Below are 18,260 nucleotides of genomic sequence, written 5' to 3'. Positions count from 1 at the left end.
GCGTTTGCCCAGTCGGTGGATAACAAATACAAAGTTGTATAGTGATTTGGATGACTTGTGTCTGGTTAAGCTTGACATACAGATATCAATGGTGAAATCCAGTTGGAAGTGGTCAGACCATGGTACTGGCTTCCATTTGAATGAACTAATCAAGCTATTAGGATAGGAAGCCATAAAATCTAACATATAAAGTACCAAATTAACACAAAGGGAAAGACTCAAAGAGAACTACTAATACATTCTTCCTACCCTCCAGTCATGCATATAGTAACATAGTAGATGATGGCAGAAAAAGACCTGCACGGTCCATCTAGTCTGCCCAAGAAATGTGCCACTTTTTTGTGTATACCTTACCTTGAGTTGTACCTGTCTTTTTCAGGGCACAGACCGTACAAGTCTGCCCAGCACTATCTCCGCCTCCCAACCACCAGCCCCGCCTCCCACCACCGGCTCGGGCACAGACCGTATAAGTCTGCCCAGCACTATCCCCGCCTCCCAACCACCAGCCCCGCCTCCCACTACCGGCTCTGTTATCCAATATTGGCTAAGCATATTCAGAGGAGAAACAAGGAACAATTCCACAAAATAAAGGAAAACAATTCTTACAGCCTCTATATCTGCCCTGAATATCCAGGTGTAATGTAACGAGTGGCAGTCAGTCTTTAAAAAAAATACTAACTGCCACTAATTGAATATCTGGACCTATGAGTTTAGAAATGTTTTCTCACTCATGGGGGGGGGGGGGGGGGAGGGGGGTTGGGTGAAGGGAGCAGTTAGTCCTGCGAATAACAACTACAAAGATGGTGGTCAAACAACAGTTGCACAAGTTTTCTGAAGCTTAGAAATAAAAGGTCTTAAGTCAAGTGAAAGAAATGTAAACACTGGGAATTAAAGAAATTCACATGGCTGGAAGCAAACAGATACAACACATCATTATCAGCAAGGTGAATATCATATCTCAAATTGATGAACCATTGATGTAGATAACTACATTAGAATGTAAAGCGAAGATACTTACCTGTAGCAGGTAGTCTCTGAGGACAGCAGGCCATTCATTCTCACATGTGGGTGACATTATCCACGTCACATGGTGCGTAGCTTAAACAAGCTACTAGAGATTTTAGAGCATGCACAGTGTCCCCACCGCGTATGAGCAAGTGCCTTCTTGCCCGACATGAGAGCGCGAGACAAGATACAATATTATAGCATACTACAAAAAGGAGACAACTTCAAGGGGAAGTGAGAGGGTATATGAGAATGAATGGCCTGCTGTCCTCAGAGAACACCGGCTACAGGTAAGTAAGTATCTTCGCTTTCTCCAAAGGCAAGCAGGCCATATTTTCACATCTGGGAATCCCTAGTTAGTTAAAATCCCACTGCTGCTACTTGTGATCCAAAATCCAAATAAATAAAGGGGGTGTCAGAGGCATAGCAAAGGCATGGACATCCTTCTTACAGAAACATCCAGGCATGGACATCCTTCTCACAGAAACATTCACATTTTGGACGTCCTCAACTGCCATTGCAGGGACGGAGGCATAGTGAGTGACGTCTTTCACTCATACTCTAAAAAAAAAAAAAAGACGTCCCTGACGAGCACTTGGACGTTTTCACCTGGACATGTATTTTTCTAAGGTTGTAGAAAAGGTTGTATTTTTCTAAGGTTGTAGACGGCTATTATACATGCAGCTTGTCTGCATGTATGAAGCTGTCTTTGGCATTCGCAGAGCAACCACGCATAATGCTTGGCTGTTCTACACTGGCTTCTCTTATTTAGGAAGGAAATCATGTGCAAATGAGCTAACAGTGAGCAGCTCATTTGCATGCGATTTTCTTCATGCATGCCCGTTCCTTTCCAAATCGCTAAGGGATCGGTAAGGGAAGGGCTTTTTGTGTTCAGTTAGTGCATCAGTTAGTCTACTGCAGTGCCCCCTAGGGTGCCCGACTGGTGTTCTGGCATGTCAGGGGGACCAGTGCACTACGAATGCTGGCTCCTCCCATGACCAAATGACTTGGATTTGGTATTTTTTGAGATGGGCATCCTTGGTTTCCATTATTGCTGAAAACCGGGGACGACCATCTCTAAGGTCGACCATCTCAACATTTATGTCGACAATCTCTAAGGTCGACCTAAATGTTGAGATTTGAGCGTCCCCGACCGTATTATCGAAACGAAAGATGGCTGCCCATCTTGTTTTGATAATACGGGTTTCCCCACCCCTTCGCGGGGACGTCCTGCGAGGACGCCCTCAGGAAAACTTGGGCGCCCCATTCGATTATGCCCCTCCACGTGGAAAATTTAAATAACTGAGGAAGAATATCAACTGTGTTCTTCTTTGGTTTATAAAGGGATTTGCCTTGACACAGCATATTATTTATTTATTTAGTAGGATTTATTTACCGCCTTTTTGAAGGAATTCACTCAAGGTGGTTACAGCAAGGATAAGTCAAACATAATCAATAGACAATTACAGCAGTAAAATATTCAAACTAAAATACAAAGTATGGCATGAGTATACTACATTATAATGCCAACACAATAACCCAATAAAACATTTTAATAGACAGTATAGGGTGTAAGCAAGGATGGAACATTAGTGAAACATGGCCTATCAGTATGAGTCATCCAAAAGATGAGTAATTTTTATATATTTTAAAATTAATTAAAAGGACATATGCGTATTCTTAAATGTTGATATAAGCTTTAAAAAAATATAAAACATACCCACTGAACCAATGAGGAGGTGGGTGCATGAAACTCAATACAAAACCTTTAAGGTAGATGAGCGACACTGCTGAGGTCTGGTATATTAGTTTATAACAGGAAACTGTAATTGAAATTTTGTGATTCTTACCATGTTTCTCAAGATCCTTTTTGGCCATTCTACAGCTGTTGTGGTAAATTCTAGTAAATGCATGTAAAATGGTTTTTATAAAGTTCCTGTCCCCCATAAAAGGACACACTATGACAAGTAGGCACATACTTGTTTGTTTTGCTTGGGGGTTTCCTCCTTTTGTTCATTATGGGAGATGACACAAAATCAAAAATTTCTGGGTCCCCTTCCTACACCTCCCCCATACCAAAAGCAGACAACCTCCATGCCTTCCCCAGGACCACACCACACACGTCGGCCTCTCTGACTTCCTGCCTGTCTAGTGGAGGTCCACTGGGGCAGAGACGATGCCCACTCATCCCTGCCCATTGTTGTTGCCACAATCTTTCACCCTAGTCTCATAGTACTAGTGGTCCAGTGAGACTAGGGTGAAAGATCACAGCTGCCATATTGGGTGCAGCTGTAAATGGGCATCACTCTTGCCTCAATGGACCTCCACTAGAGGGGGGCATAGGGTAAAGGGGAGGGAGCAGGAGGAGGGAGACTATGGATCGCTGGGGGGGGTGTCATTGTGAAACCTGTTGTTGGCAAAGCCTGTGAAGCCTGTTGTTGGTAAACAAAAGCCTTTCCAGTTTCATTTCTCAACAGCAGGAAATAACAGAGCAAATGTCATTGGGCATTTCCTCTGTTGTTATTAATGACTAGAACACCTACAAACTTCAACTGAGCGTTTGTTAAGCACAACTTACTTAATGTATTATCTCAATTAATCCTAACGGTACACTTTGCATATCCCATGTACTGAACCGGAGGAAAAAGCCTCAACAGAATCCCATTTTTTGGCTATACAGCTCTTAAATTCACTGGAGTTCTTACTGTCATCATAGGCAAAACACCTCCTTGGTGGTCTTTAAAGTCTATGCCTTATCTTAAATGATATCAGGTAAATCCCCACTTATCTTATTCTCCTGACTGCTGTCGCGTTATCTGTCAACTCATCACGCGACAGACCACGCGACAGCAGTCAGGAGAATAAGATAATTGGGTATTTACCTGATATCATTTAGGATAAAGCATAGACTTTAAAGACCACCAAGGAGGTTTTTTGCCTATGATGACAGTAAGAACTCCAGTGAATTTAAGAGCTGTATAGCCAAAAAACGGGAGTCTGTTCAGGCTTTTTCCTCCAGTTCACTACATGGGATATGCAAAGTGTACCGTTAGGATTGATTGAGATAATACAATAAGTTATTAATGACTGCCCATCCCTATCAGGTATTTCTTTGGTCTGATCCAGTATGGAAATATTCTCTGCTCTTATCTACTACAGGCTTGGAACGGCATGAATGCAGAGGTTTCCTCAGATCTGAAGATATAGTAAGGTTTCTTGGAAATAGGTTTATTTATAATGTACAAGTGAACATATAAGTCAGATAGCTTTTTAGTCTAATAGTATTTAAGACTAAAGTGAACTACTGCACAGCAGATCAATTGTATCTATTACAAATCTTTAACAAATGACAAGCATTGTTTTTAACTTGTAATATTTACTTATTTAAAATGAGGCTTTGAGGAGACTAGTGATTATGTGTCTGCTGTACTGGCTTCATTATACATATTAAAATAATATAAGTTACTACAGTGACAAATAATCCTTTGGAACAGATCATTCTAATGCACATCGTAGGAATGATAATTGCAGAAGCAATTTAATGTATATTTTATACCACGGAGTGGAAGATTACATTGAAGTGCAGGCAAGAACAAGAAATCCAGTCAACAAAAACTGCAAATTACTGTGTGGTTTTATGCTATTATGAATTAGTATGAACAGCATGAATAACCTGACAATTCCTCTGAAATGGTCAAAGAAAAGAGCATTAAGACAAAATAATTACTGCTTGTAAACACACAGTGATACACAGGCAAGTAGCATTTTTCTATCAACTTTATAGAAATGATTTCCTACATAGTCATTCTGCTTCTGGTTGTGCTGCCCCCACATTAGACTATAATAAACTTGATGAGTTAATAACAAAGAAGCATCATTTTCCCACGCTAGTGTCAGACTTCCTTCTGGCTGGCCATTATATTCTGTTTTGTGTAAAGGAAGCCAATCAATCTTATACTGACCATAAGAATTTTATACTGAAAATAGCATATAATCCTGAGTGAATACAGCTCAATTAATGACAGATACAGTTGGCCATAAATGAAAATAAGGAAATAGATGAATGCCGTATGGGTCCTGATTGGCCAATGCTTCCCCCTCCCCCCCCCCCCCCCCCCCCCCAATTCTGTATTGAGTAGGGAAAGCTTAGCACATCAGGCCCATAATGTCAACAGAGTTCTTCAAATAAATCTCTTGCAAGATGTATATTTAGGTTTCTGTAATTGCTTTTCTAACAGAAGATGTGCAGCACTCACAGTTATGTGCTATAAGTAATTGCTATAGTGTTGATTCACCTTTTTTTAAGGCTAGGTAGGAAGCTGAGGTGAACAGCTATTCATGAAGACATGAATATAAATGTTCACAATAAAAAGCTTTTTAAAAAGGATGAAAGGGGAATTGAACAGAGACAAATAATACAACAATACATATTTACTGGAGGGGGGTTCCCCCCTTATAGAGAGAAGGAAAAAAACATAGAGACTGATATTTAAAGTGATTTAAACAGCCAGGAGAAGCCGTCTATTTTTTATTTGTTATTTTATTTTTATTTTAGGTTTTCAAAGAACAAAACAAAAAGTACCAGGAGCCTTCAAAAAAAAGGGGAAAAAAACTTTTAATCATATATTTTGATGAAACAATCCTAGAATGGGCCCAACAGGGTCCGTGTTTCGGCGCACAGCGCCTGCGTCAGGGGTCGTGAAGTCTAGCACTGATTTCTTGACGAGAAAGAGTCTGCTTGTGAGAGTTTTTTTCTGTTTGGAAACTAGGCGAAGGGATAGCACGGCGGCACAGCATACTGCTTTCAGCTAACAGCCATACGATTTGTGCTAGACTTCGCGACCCCTGACGCAGGCGCTGTGCACCGAAACACGGACCGTGTCGGGTCCATTCTACTACTACTACTTAACATTTCTAGAGCGCTACTAGGGTTACGCAGCGCTGTACAAATTAACAAAGAAGGACGGTCCCTGCTCAAAGGAGCTTACAATCTAAAGAACGAAATGTCAAGTTGGGGCAGTCTGAATTTCCTGAGTAGAGGTGTAGTGGTTAGGTGCCGAAGGCAACATTGAAGAGGTGGGCTTTGAGCAATGATTTGAAGATGGGCACGGAGGGGGCTTGGCGTATGGGCTCGGGGAGTTTGTTCCACGCATGGGGTGAGGCGAGGCAGAAAGGGCAGAGCCTGGAGTTGGCAGTGGTGGAGAAGGGTACTGAAAGGAGGGATTTGTCTTGAGAGCGGAGGTTACGGGTAGGAACGTAAGGGGAGATGAGGGTTGAGATTCTAGGATTGTTTCATCAAAATATATGATTAAAAGTTTTTTCCCCTTTTTTGAAGGCACCTGGTACTTTTTGTTTTGTTCTTTGGACTTTTGCTTGTACTTTGTTCCCTCTCTCTGCTATACTATTTTAGAATTTCAACATAATATTCAAGAATACACTTGAAAAAGAAATCAGAAAAAAAACAGAGTTACAGAAAACCCACTTAATAGTCCACAATATTGCTGGAGTCAAGCAGAAAATATAAATATAGAAAAAGGAATAAAACCCTAACAACAAGACAGATGAATCCTATACAGTGACAGCCGGATTACGTGCTAACCAAAGGGGACTACCATTGCAGTTGGACCACCCTCCCAAGCCACCAAAAATTCCAACAATTGCTTAGGTTCAAGAAATAAATCACCACCATTTAGGGCCCTGTTTATTAAGCCGCGGAGTAGGGGCACTACCATTTTACCGTGCGCTACAAATTAGCGCACACTAATGCAAAATACACCATAGGAATATATGGGTGTCTCTAGCATTAGCGTGTGCTCATTTTTAGCACGCACTAAAAAGTCAGCACACCTACAGCGCAGCTTAGTAAACAGGGCCCTAAATTTTTACATGACTTATAACAGGAAATTTTAACAAGTAAGATGACCCCATCACCAACACCCATGGGGAAAAATCTCCAGAAAGTTCTTATGGCATCTCAGAGACACCAAAGAGGAGAAGGAGAAGTCATTACAATCACTTGTCCAGGGCTAACCTTGGATATTCTGTTCAGTAGCACTTAACTGGTTAGTTCTGCTGATAGTCTGCGATTAAAGGCCCTTTTACTAAGATGCGCCTTTTTTTCAAGCGCGCTGAAAAATGGACCTGCGCACATCAAAAACATGCACCTACACCAGCGCAGGCCCATTTTTCAGTGCGCCTGAAAAAAAGGCCTTCTTTGGGGGGGGGGGGGGTGTAAATGGACGTGCGGCAATATTCAAACCAGTGCACATCCATTTTCGGCATGAGACCTTACCATCACCCACTGACTTAGCGGTAAGGTCTCATGCATTAACCGGGCAGTAATCACACTGCCGATTACCACCAGGTAAGTGCCACATAGTAGAAAATTTGTGCCATGTGTTTTGGACATGCGTCATAAATGAAATTACCGCCCGGGGCACACGGTAACCAGGCGATAGTTCCAATTTGACTTACATTGTACATGTGTAGGTTACTATGCACTCTATTAAAGGGGCCCCTTAGTGCCTAAGCCAAATCCAACTAATTTATTTATTTTATTTATTTGTTGCATTTGTAACCCACATTTTCCCACCTATTTGCAGGCTCAATGTGGCTTACATAGTACCATCAAAGGCGTTTGCCCAGTCGGTGGATAGCAAATACAAAGTTATATAGTGATCGTATGAGGTATAAGTGGAGGGTCGGAATGGATGAAGATTGCGTGATGTCCTGTTCGATCATAGTTAAGCTGTGTTGGTAGGTGAAGAGGGTTACGTGGGGTCGTTGGGGTAGGCCTTTTAGAAGAGGTAGGTTTTTAGCGATTTCCTGAAGTTCAAGTGGTCGTGGATTGTTTTCACAGTTTTTGTGGATGTCTTGGGGGCGCAACCAGCATTTATGTGGTTAAGTGCCCTTATTCAGCGCTTAATCACATAAGGTAACTGCATAAATAAGACCACATAAAACACAGTCCTATCTTTTTGCAGGTAAGTGCTGAATATCGCACTTGCCGCATAAGTGTTAGCCGGTCACATATGCCCAGATACTCAATGCTGGTGCCAGACACGGCCCAGAACTGAATTTGTAGGGATAATGCTGGCGACACCCAAAACGATACTAACTGTTGCTGGCTCAGTTGTTACCCTATAGTAACATAATTCATGCATTTACTGATCCATCAACGCATACTCTTTAAATTGTTAGTCCTTCCATTTAAATCCCATAATTCTGCCTGGTTCCAAATTTGCCCAGTTAGAGTCCACTCGTCATCATGCTTTCTTCTTTGCTGCCCTTTTCACTGGAATTATCTCCCACTTGACATCATGCCAAAACTTCCTTTATAACTTACAAATCAAAACTAAGGACCTGGCTCTATGCTAAAGCTTTTACCACAGACTGATTTGTAATGGCAAATTGCTGATGTCCTCCTTCCTCTTCACTTTAATCCTTCGAATATTCCTACCCCTCTGCAACTCTGCTCTATCCACTTTCATGTCAAATTTTGTAGTTCCTTTCCTTTTTCTTAACAGAAGTTGTTTTTTGCATTGTAAACCACTAAGAGCTGCTATTAGTCATGGCGGTATAGCAAGTTCTAATAAACCATTTATTTATTTATGTATTTGTGACATTTATATTCCACATTATCCCAAACAAGTTTGAGTTCAATGTGGCTTACAATAAACAGTATAGGATACATAAAGAATAATGCATAAGAAAGTAATTTGTTGTAAGAACACAATTTTACAATACAGTATCATAAACATACTTGGATAGATGTTTAACATTTAGAAAATCTATTATGAATGAGAAATTGTGCATGAATCAAAGAGAAGCTTAGTGGTAAATAGAGTAATAAACAATTCAGGTAATATATAGTTGTGTGAGATGGTTTTTCTTTGTGAGGGTTTGTTTGAATAGGAACGATTTGAGGATTTTGCGGAATCTAGTATATTCCTGTACATTTCTTATTTTGGATGGTAAGGAGTTCCACCATTCTGTTCCTAGGTAACTAGAGTCTGCAGAGTGGACAGTTTTGTAGATTACTTTTTTGCAATTTGGGAGGTGTAGTCTGAGATAACCATAAGGCATAAACCATATAAAATTGACTTTTATCCATATAAATGTTGATGTTTCAAAATCTTTGGGTCTGGGTTTATTCAATAAAGTTCAATTTGAACTAACCACTGACTGGCCTCTTTCCTTGGACCACATCTGCAATTGGTGTCATTCCATTTGTGTTGCAGAGGTTTTTGCTCCTGTTTTTCCCTGGTCAAAATGCAGGAGCTGTAAATATGTATATACTTAGGATTTATAAATGGAGTACTAAATTGCACCAAAGTCTCGAAATGGCACTTAACCTTCTTTTGAGCAACTTATCTGTTTGGATATAAACTAACCTGTTTGATATTGAAAGAACTGTTTGCCTCCAGAATATATGACGTTTGTATAAACTGCTTGTTGCAGAGTTCAAGTAGTTTGTGTTTGGTTTATAAAACTTGGACTGGAGTATTTCTTAGAGTGAGAAATACTACAGGACTAGCAAAGAAAGTGAAGAATTAAAGTATGGCTTAAAACCCTATGGTCTACCAGAGTAAGTCTGGCCCAAGCCTGCGCCCAGCTCAGTATTAAAACTAAAACTTTTGCAGTGATCCTGGTTTTGGGTGCTCACCCGAAGAGCTGAAATTCTGAGTCTCAGTCTATTCCTTTCAAATCTCCATACCTGGTGTTTTCACTAGAGCTCCTGCCCCAGTGCAGTCCATGTACTCAGAATCAGATAATGGCTGATCACCAGGCTCTTTGATCATTGCTACTTCCATAGGCTGTTCTGGGAAAATGGCCTCCAACTGCTCTCCCCGACGTGGTTAGATTGAGAACAAGAGATGGCATGAACCTATCTAGCCCATAATGGGGGTTGAAGCCCGAAAGATGGACCTACTGCCAGTAGGCGGAGCTCATCACCATTTTAGTTCACCCAAAACAATGGCAAAGACTACTGAAAACAATAGCAAAAGCTTATTAATAATGGACTGCCTATCAGGCTTATTTTCGAACGAGAAGGGCACCCATCTTTCGACACAAATTGGGAGATGGGCGTCCTTCTCCCAGGGTCGCCCAAATTGGCATAATCGAAAGCTGATTTTGGGCATCCTCAACTGCTTTCTGTCAGGGGGATGACCAAAGTTTAAGGGGGCGTGTCAGAAGCATTGCGAAGGCGGGACTGGGGCGTGCTTAACACATGGAAGTCCTCGTCCGATAATGGAAAAAACTTTACTTGGTCCTTTTTTTCTTACGACCAAGCCACGAAAAATGACCAGATGACCACCGGAGGGAATCGGGGATGACCTCCCCTTACTCCCCCAGTGGTCACTAACCCCTCCTCAAAAAAAATTAAAAAATATTTTTCCAGCCTCTATGCCAGCCTCAAATATCATACCCAGCTCCATGACAGCAGTATGCAGGTCCCTGGAGCAGTTTTAGTTGGTACTGCAGTGCACTTCAGGCAGGCGGACCCAGGCCCATCCCCCCCTATTTGCTATACTTGTGGTGATAAATGTGAGCCCTCCAAAACCCACCACAAACCCACTGTACCCACATGTAAGTGCCCCCATTCACCCTTTAGGGCTATGGTAATGGTGTACAGTTGTGGGGAGTTGGTTTTAGGGGCTTAGCACGCAAGGTAAGGGAGCTATGCACCTAGGAGCTTTTTCTGAAGTCCACTGCAATGCCCCCTAGGGTGCCCAGTTGGTGTCCTGGCATGTCAGGGGAACCAGTGCACTACGAATGCTGGCTCCTCCCACGACCAAAGGGCTTGGATTTGGTCGTTTCTGAGATGGGCATCCTCGGTTTCCATTATTGCCAAAAATCGGGACGACCATCTCTAAGGTTGACCTAAATGCTGAGATTGGGGCGTCCCCGACTGTATTATTGAAACGAAAGATGACTGCCCATCTTGTTTCGATAATACAGGTGTCCCCGGCCCTTCACGGGGACGTCCTGCGAGGATGTCCTCAGGAAAACTTGGGCGCCCCGTTCGATTATGCCCCTCCACATGTTCCAGTTGAATAGGCAGTGCTTTAAAAAGTGGAAGATAAGGGATTTTTTTTATTTTGACAGGTTTTTTATATTTGAAAGCTTCCCATACCTAGATATAAATATCATGAAATAAAATGGAATATCACTCAAACAGCATATAAAAATTATTGTAGCTGTTAGAAACAACAGTAATAAACTCTGTGTTTTATGCTCATTTTCCTACACTGTTCTATAGAATATAGTAATACATGGCCAAATCTCAGTGAGGATATCCTGTTTCCTGATGTATTAATGTTAACTGTACAAATGTTGTTGTAATCTTCCTTGGGAAACCTGGTGTTATAAAGATGGAATATATTGAAATTAAATGGAAATAAATTAAAATCTCCTTTCATTGGGGCACATGGAATCACATCATCACCTCATCTCTTTTGTAGAAGTTTAAATTTTAGATATACAAATGGATTACTCTGTTTTGAACATGTTTTAGGTTTTATAAGTCAAAATAATAAAAATAAATAATTGATTTCATGCAGATCTCTCATTTGTTGAAACATAACTAACCCCCCCCCCCTCCGCACAGCAATGCCCACACAGCCCATTCACTTTGACCAGAGGATATATCATTTAGGGTTTCTTTTACTAAATCATGCTAGCAACAAAGCCCATTCAAAATGAATGGGCTGGGGCATATTTGCTATACCAGTCATTCCTTTGTTTAGTAAAAAAAAAAAAAAAAAAGCCCTAATTTACAAAGTAGTACATTTAAAACAAATAGGAAAATATTTTTTATCTCAACCTATATTTTTAGCTTTGGAACTCATTGGCAGCTGATGTAGTAAAAGCAATTAACTTAGCTCAGTTAAAAAAAATGTTTGGACAAGTTCCTGGAGAGAAAGTTGATAGACTGTTATTGAGGTAGATTTTCAGTTTGATCCAGTAAGTGATTCTTGTATTCTTACTAACGTTAAAAAGTGTAAATGTCTACAGTATCTGCCCCAAAATTTCTCATACAGATTGGCCTATGTTAAAAGGGTCAATTAACAGGCAATAGGAAAGGTTTGTCCTCCCCTTAAGCATATCTAAAAGAGACTTGATGGCCTGACTGTCCCACACTCCTTCAAAACACATTTGAAGGTGTTTTGTTGGCCAACAGACTTCCAATATATTTAGTGCATCAGGTCAACATCATTTTAGTCTTTTATCATAGGAAAAGGTCAGGCAATAAAAGAAGATGCAGTTGAGAATATTTATTTTTCGGTTTTAAGTACATTTCAGAGCCAATGGGTTTTTCTATGTTGAAGTAACTGTAGGTGGAGGAGAGAGAGAGAGAGAGAGAGAGAGAGAAATGCACTTTTAAACAGTAATCTGGCAATGAATTGTGAGCCTTGTCATCTATGACACCGTACTGGTAAAGTATTACTGAAAGCTGTATATTTATATTAAGAAGTATGTACGGCATGGTGGCAGTAAAGTGAACTGATTTAGGTTGTATCTTAGTAAGACTATTTTGAGGAAGGTGCATTTAGAACTAAATGTTTCATTGGCATCTTTCTGAGGTGCAGAAATATAGTTGGATTCCATTAACCCTATTTATCATCCACTAAGCAAAAACAGGCTAGTGCAATAAAATACTCCATTTTTACTAACGTCATAAAGTTTGATGTACCCTATAGTAACTCAGTTGTCAAATCAACGCATGATGTAGCATTATTATTTCAATTACAATATATCACTTGACATTACTTGACTCGGAACATCACAGTAAATCCATATTATTTAAAGACAATGCCTGTATTCCATTTTGTGCTAATCACGCATAAGGCATCTGACTCTGCAGCAGTTTGAGGATAGATTCTTTGGCAAATGGCATTTAGTCAAGCTTTGAAAACTCTTCAGCAGTTCTGAAGTTATGTCAGTAAGATAAATTCTATATATTGCCTTCTAAATCTCTTCAGCGTAAACTAGCTTACATTTTACTTGAGTATGGAATAGATCACCTAGAGAAGTAGGGCTTGCAGCTGCCTAGTCAATAAGCCATCTTGAATTTTCAACACTAAATTTTCCCTTCAGTAGTTGAATCTCTAGATTCATTTCTGGGTTTTTTTTTGGTGTGTGCAAATATAAAAATATATGTTGTATATTTCCCTGTGTATAAAGAGAGCATACATGAGAGAGAGAGAGAGAGAGAGAGAGAGAGAGTATACTCTAGAAAAATTCTGGAGATATGCCTGAAGGACATGAATTCCAAGGAAAGGGTATATGAGAGGGTGAGTGAAGAAAGGTTCTTGACAGATGATCTGGACAAAACAAAAATGGGATTTTTGGTCATGTATTCAGCAGTTAACAATATAACAATATATGAAAAGATATGCTGAATCAGACCAAAGGCTATTGAGCCCAGCATCCTGACTAGCCGATCCCAAAAAACAGACCTATTTCTCATAGCTCATTTCCAGAGAAAAGCAATGGATCTCCCAATCTATCTGGCTAATATATTTTTATGGACTTTTCATTTAGTACATAAGTATTGCCATACTGGGATAGCCCAAAGGTCCATCAAGCCCAGCATTCTGTTTCCAACAGTGGCCAATCCAGGTCACAAATACCTAGCAAGATCCCTTTAGGAAGTTCCTTTAGGAAGTTACCAAACCTCTCTTGATCCCCACTTGGTTCGACACCATGACCAAATCCTCTAGCAACTGATTCCACAACTTAATCATATGTTGCATTTTTTTCTCAGTCTTCTAGTTGATAGTTTCATGGAGTGTTCTTTTGTTTTAGTGCTGTTTGAAACATTCCCTATTTAACTGCTCCACCCTACTCATGATTTTCTAAACTCTCTTTCATATTCTCTCTTGTTTAGAGAAATGCATTCATTTGAAAGGACATGGGTAATGTCAAAAATATGTTGTTTTGTGTCATGTTTTGGCCAAAACAAAAGGAAAAACATATTGAGGCTGGAGCCACGGCAGGCAGGAGCATGTGGGCATAATTCCTTCCTGTAGGATCCCCTAGGCCAACAGGGCAAGAAAAGGTAGGCCTGGGGGACCTACAGGGGTGGAAGTAGGGGATCTGGCCAGAGGCTTCCAGTCTTCAGAAGGGGATCTGGATTACAGGGGGTGAGGAGGACTCGGAGGGGGTGAGTGCACCTGCTTCTTCTTATTCAGGTCCCAGCTGATATTCAGCCAAGACCCACATAAGATTTAGTAGCCAGTACATGCTGGCATGGACTTAATATTCAATGTTGTTACCTGGACATGGCCTGGCATTGCATATCCAAGCCTAATTCTGCCCCCAACTGAATATTGACTAGATAAGGATGCTACCACTTATGCACCTAAGTGTACACTTACCTTTAAAAGTACCAGCAGGGTGCCTATCACTATTCTGAATAGATGTACTTAATTTACATAGGTTATAAATGCAAGGGGTTGTATTAATGGGCAGAGCTTGGGTGGGACAGGCCTATGACCGATGTAACCACAGGCACATAAATGTTAGGTGCAATGATATCAAGTGCCATTGTAGAATAAGCTCCCCCCTCCTTGATCGCCTGCCTCACTAAAGTCCCCACCACTGGAAAATCACCCCCAATCAAAGCCTTTTTAACCTTTCTAACAGGTATCAGCCTGCTTATCCGACATTGCTGCCTGGATGTCCAACTGCACCTGAAACTGAACATGTCCAAGACCGAGCTCATTGTCTTTCCACCAAAACCCACTTCTCCTCTTCCTCCACTTTCTATCTCAGTTGATAACACCCTCATCCTCCCCGTCTCATCTGCTCGCAACCTCGGAGTCATCTTTGACTCCTCCCTCTCCTTCTCTGCGCATATCCAGCAGATAGCCAAGACCTGTCGCTTCTTCCTCTTTAACATCAGCAAAATTCGCCCTTTCCTCTCTGAACACACCACCCAAACTCTCGTCCATGCTATCATTACCTCTCGCCTTGACTACTGCAACTTACTCCTCACTGGCCTCCCACTTAGCCACCTATCCCCCCTTCAATCTGTTCAGAACTCTGCTGCACGTCTTATATTCCGCCAGAACCGATATACTCATATCACCCCTCTCCTCAGGTCACTTCACTGGCTTCCAATCAGATACCGCATTCAGTTCAAGCTTCTCCTTCTTACCTACAAATGCACTCAGTCTGCTGCCCCTCACTACCTCTCTACCCTAATCTCCCCTTATGTTCCCGCCCGAAACCTCCGTTCACAGGACAAATCCCTCCTCTCATTACCCTTCTCCACCACCGCCAACTCCAGGCTCCGCTCATTCTGCCTCGCCTCATCCTATGCTTGGAACAACCTTCCCGAGCCCTTACACCAAGCCCCCTCCCTGCCCATCTTCAAGTCTTTGCTTAAAGCCCACCTCTTCAATGCTGCAGCACCTAACTCTTACCGTTCAGGAAATCCAGACTGCCCCAATTTGACTGTTCCAGTCTGCAGACCCAACTATCAGACTGACTGTTCACGTGTCCTTTAGATTGTAAGCTCTTTGAGCAGGGACTGTCCTTCTATGTTAAATTGTACATCGCTGCGTAACCCTAGTAGCGCTTTAGAAATGTTAAGTAGTAGTAGTAGTAGTAGTAACCTGAAAGGACTTCCCAATCAGCCAGTACAATTTAGTCAATGTCGGTGGGCAGAGCACACCCCACCAACTGAAAGTGTATCTTGTGCCTCCCCATTGTGCCCCCTTCCCATAGTGCCAGCCCAACCATACCCTTCCTCAACCTGAAAGAACCCCTAGTAGTGGTCTCCAAGCACCCCCCCCCCCCCCCAAGGCCCTTAGTTGAAATCCCTGGGGTCTATTGGTCTGGGTAGGAGCAATCCTCAGTCATTCGTGAGCTAGCATCTTCCCTCAAAATTGCACTAATGACCTATGCGCCTTAGTAAAAGGGCCCCATAGTGTTATAAAAAAAATAGTGCTATTCAACCAATAAAAGATGAGTGACATGTGCTTCATCGTCAGAAGAATTTATGAGTGAAGAGACTCAGCTTCTTCAAGCGCATTCTCTCATTGTTTATAACATGCCTCTCAAATTCAGAGAAAAAGGATAACAAAGACAATGAGGACCGACCCTTGAACCAGCTGTGGACCCATTTTCAGTCAAATCAGCGGATATTGTGATTAATTTGTTTATCTAGACCAGTAGCTCTCAACTCAGTCCTTAGGACACACCTAGCCAGTCAGGCATTCAGGATACCCAAAATCAATATGCATTAGAGAGACCTACAACCACCAAGAAAATATTCTTCTCTCTCTGGAAGCTAAAACGATTGAAGCCTTATTTTCCAAGAGGAGTATTTTGCAATTTAGTCAGATTGCTAGTCTTAAGACGACTCGATTACTGCAATGGCATATACGCAGGGTGCACAGGCCTGCTTCTCAAAAAGCTACAAACTGCCCAAAACACAGCAGCTCGACTTATCTACGGAGCGTCAAAGTTCACCTGTTCCAGACCACTTCATGAGAAGCTACACTGGCTTCCTCTATGGAGCAGCTTCAGCATATATGGATGCCCTTATCAACCGCCAAGGAATTCACTTAGAACTGCTCGTTCTTACTTGAACCTCCATTACCCTTCGTGTTTTGGACTCAAGTATAAAACCACATATGCTTCCATCTTTTCCTACATCAGTACTCAATTGTGGAATGCATTGTCCACATCTGTAAAAACGGTTCAAGATCATCTGACTTTCAGGAAGTCTCTCAAGACCTATCTATTTGGGCAAGCTTACCCTAACGATCCCGTCTTGCCTCTATGATTCCTGGACTCCGACCCCTCTAGTGATCTTGTGGACTTACCTACTTTCTCCTATCCTTATACCTTTCCGCCCCACGTATCCCTCTCCATTTATTGTACTTGCCTGTTTGTTACTTAAATGTTGTAGGCCACATTGAGCCTACCAGCGGTGGGAAATTGTGGGGTATAAATGATAAAAATAAATAAATACATACATACAGTGGAAGTACTGCATGAAAATGTATCTCATGTCTATTCATTGTGGATATCCTGAAAACCTGACTAGCTTGTGTGTCCCAAGGATTGCGTTGAGAACCCATGATCTAGATAATGCACAAGTGGAAATATTGTTACTATGCAAAGGTTTGTCATTTGTTTCAAAAGCTTGGTTTGATTTTTTTTTTTCAGTTCAGGATTGATTTAGAACAATTTATACTACAATTAACTGTTACTGTTTTTCAACATGAGCACTAATGTATTGATCTTTTTCTAACCTGAAGATAAAATCAAAGTGGATACCATCAAGAGTGATAGATCTAGCCATTCTATTTTTAATGAAATGATATATTAAAAGATGTAAAAGCATTAGAATCTATGAAAAACATTTTTTAGGGATTTAATTTGTCAACACACAAAAAAAAAACAATATGCCTTAAAAAAATCTAAAAAGATATTCCACAATTATAATAAAATGAATTGATACAGTAGTAGAATAATACAACATAGAGTATATTATGCAAAAGTGAATAGACAGCTATCTGAGGGGTCCTTTTACAAAGGCGTGGTAAAAAGTGGCCTGTGATAGTGTAGGGGCAGGTTTTGGGTGCGCGCAGAATTATTTTTCAGCGCACCTACCAAAAATGCCTTTTTAAAATTTTTGCCGAAAATGGACATGCGGCAAAATCAAACTTGGCGCGCATCCATTTTGGGTCTGAGGCCTTTATCCCCAGCCATAGACCTAGCGGTAAAGAATTTGGGCGGTAATGACCTACGCGAGTCAGATGACACTTGGTGCGCATATGCTACACGTGTCCGAAAATAAAAAATATTTTTCAGACGCACGCCAGAAATGAAATTACCGCAAGAGCCATGCGGTAGTTGGGCGGTAAGTCCATTTTGGCGCGTGTTGGGCGTGCATAGAGCCTTACGTGGCTTAGTAAAAGGGGCCCTGAGTTAGCAACATTCAGAAGATTGAAAGATGATCCACGTACAAGGGTTGGATGAAAAGTAATGCCTTCACCTCCATAATGTTTGCTTAAATGAAGATATTGTAACACATTTTTTTTTATGAAAGTAATGTTTGCAGTGGAGTAGGAAGGGGGGGCGGTGGGGCGGTCCGCCCTGGGTGCACGCCGCTGGGGGGGTGTCGTCTCTGCTTGTTCACTGCTCTCTCTGCCCCGGAACAGGTTACTTCCTGTTCTGGGGCAGAGAGAGCAGGGGAACCAACGGAGCCGACGCAGCTCCCAGCAACTGCA

Source organism: Microcaecilia unicolor, chromosome 3 (assembly GCF_901765095.1).
Source record: "Microcaecilia unicolor chromosome 3, aMicUni1.1, whole genome shotgun sequence".
In the NCBI taxonomy this organism is placed as follows: Eukaryota; Metazoa; Chordata; class Amphibia; order Gymnophiona; family Siphonopidae; genus Microcaecilia; species Microcaecilia unicolor.
The sequence above is the reverse complement of the archived record's forward strand: the minus strand, read 5'-3'. Positions refer to the sequence as shown.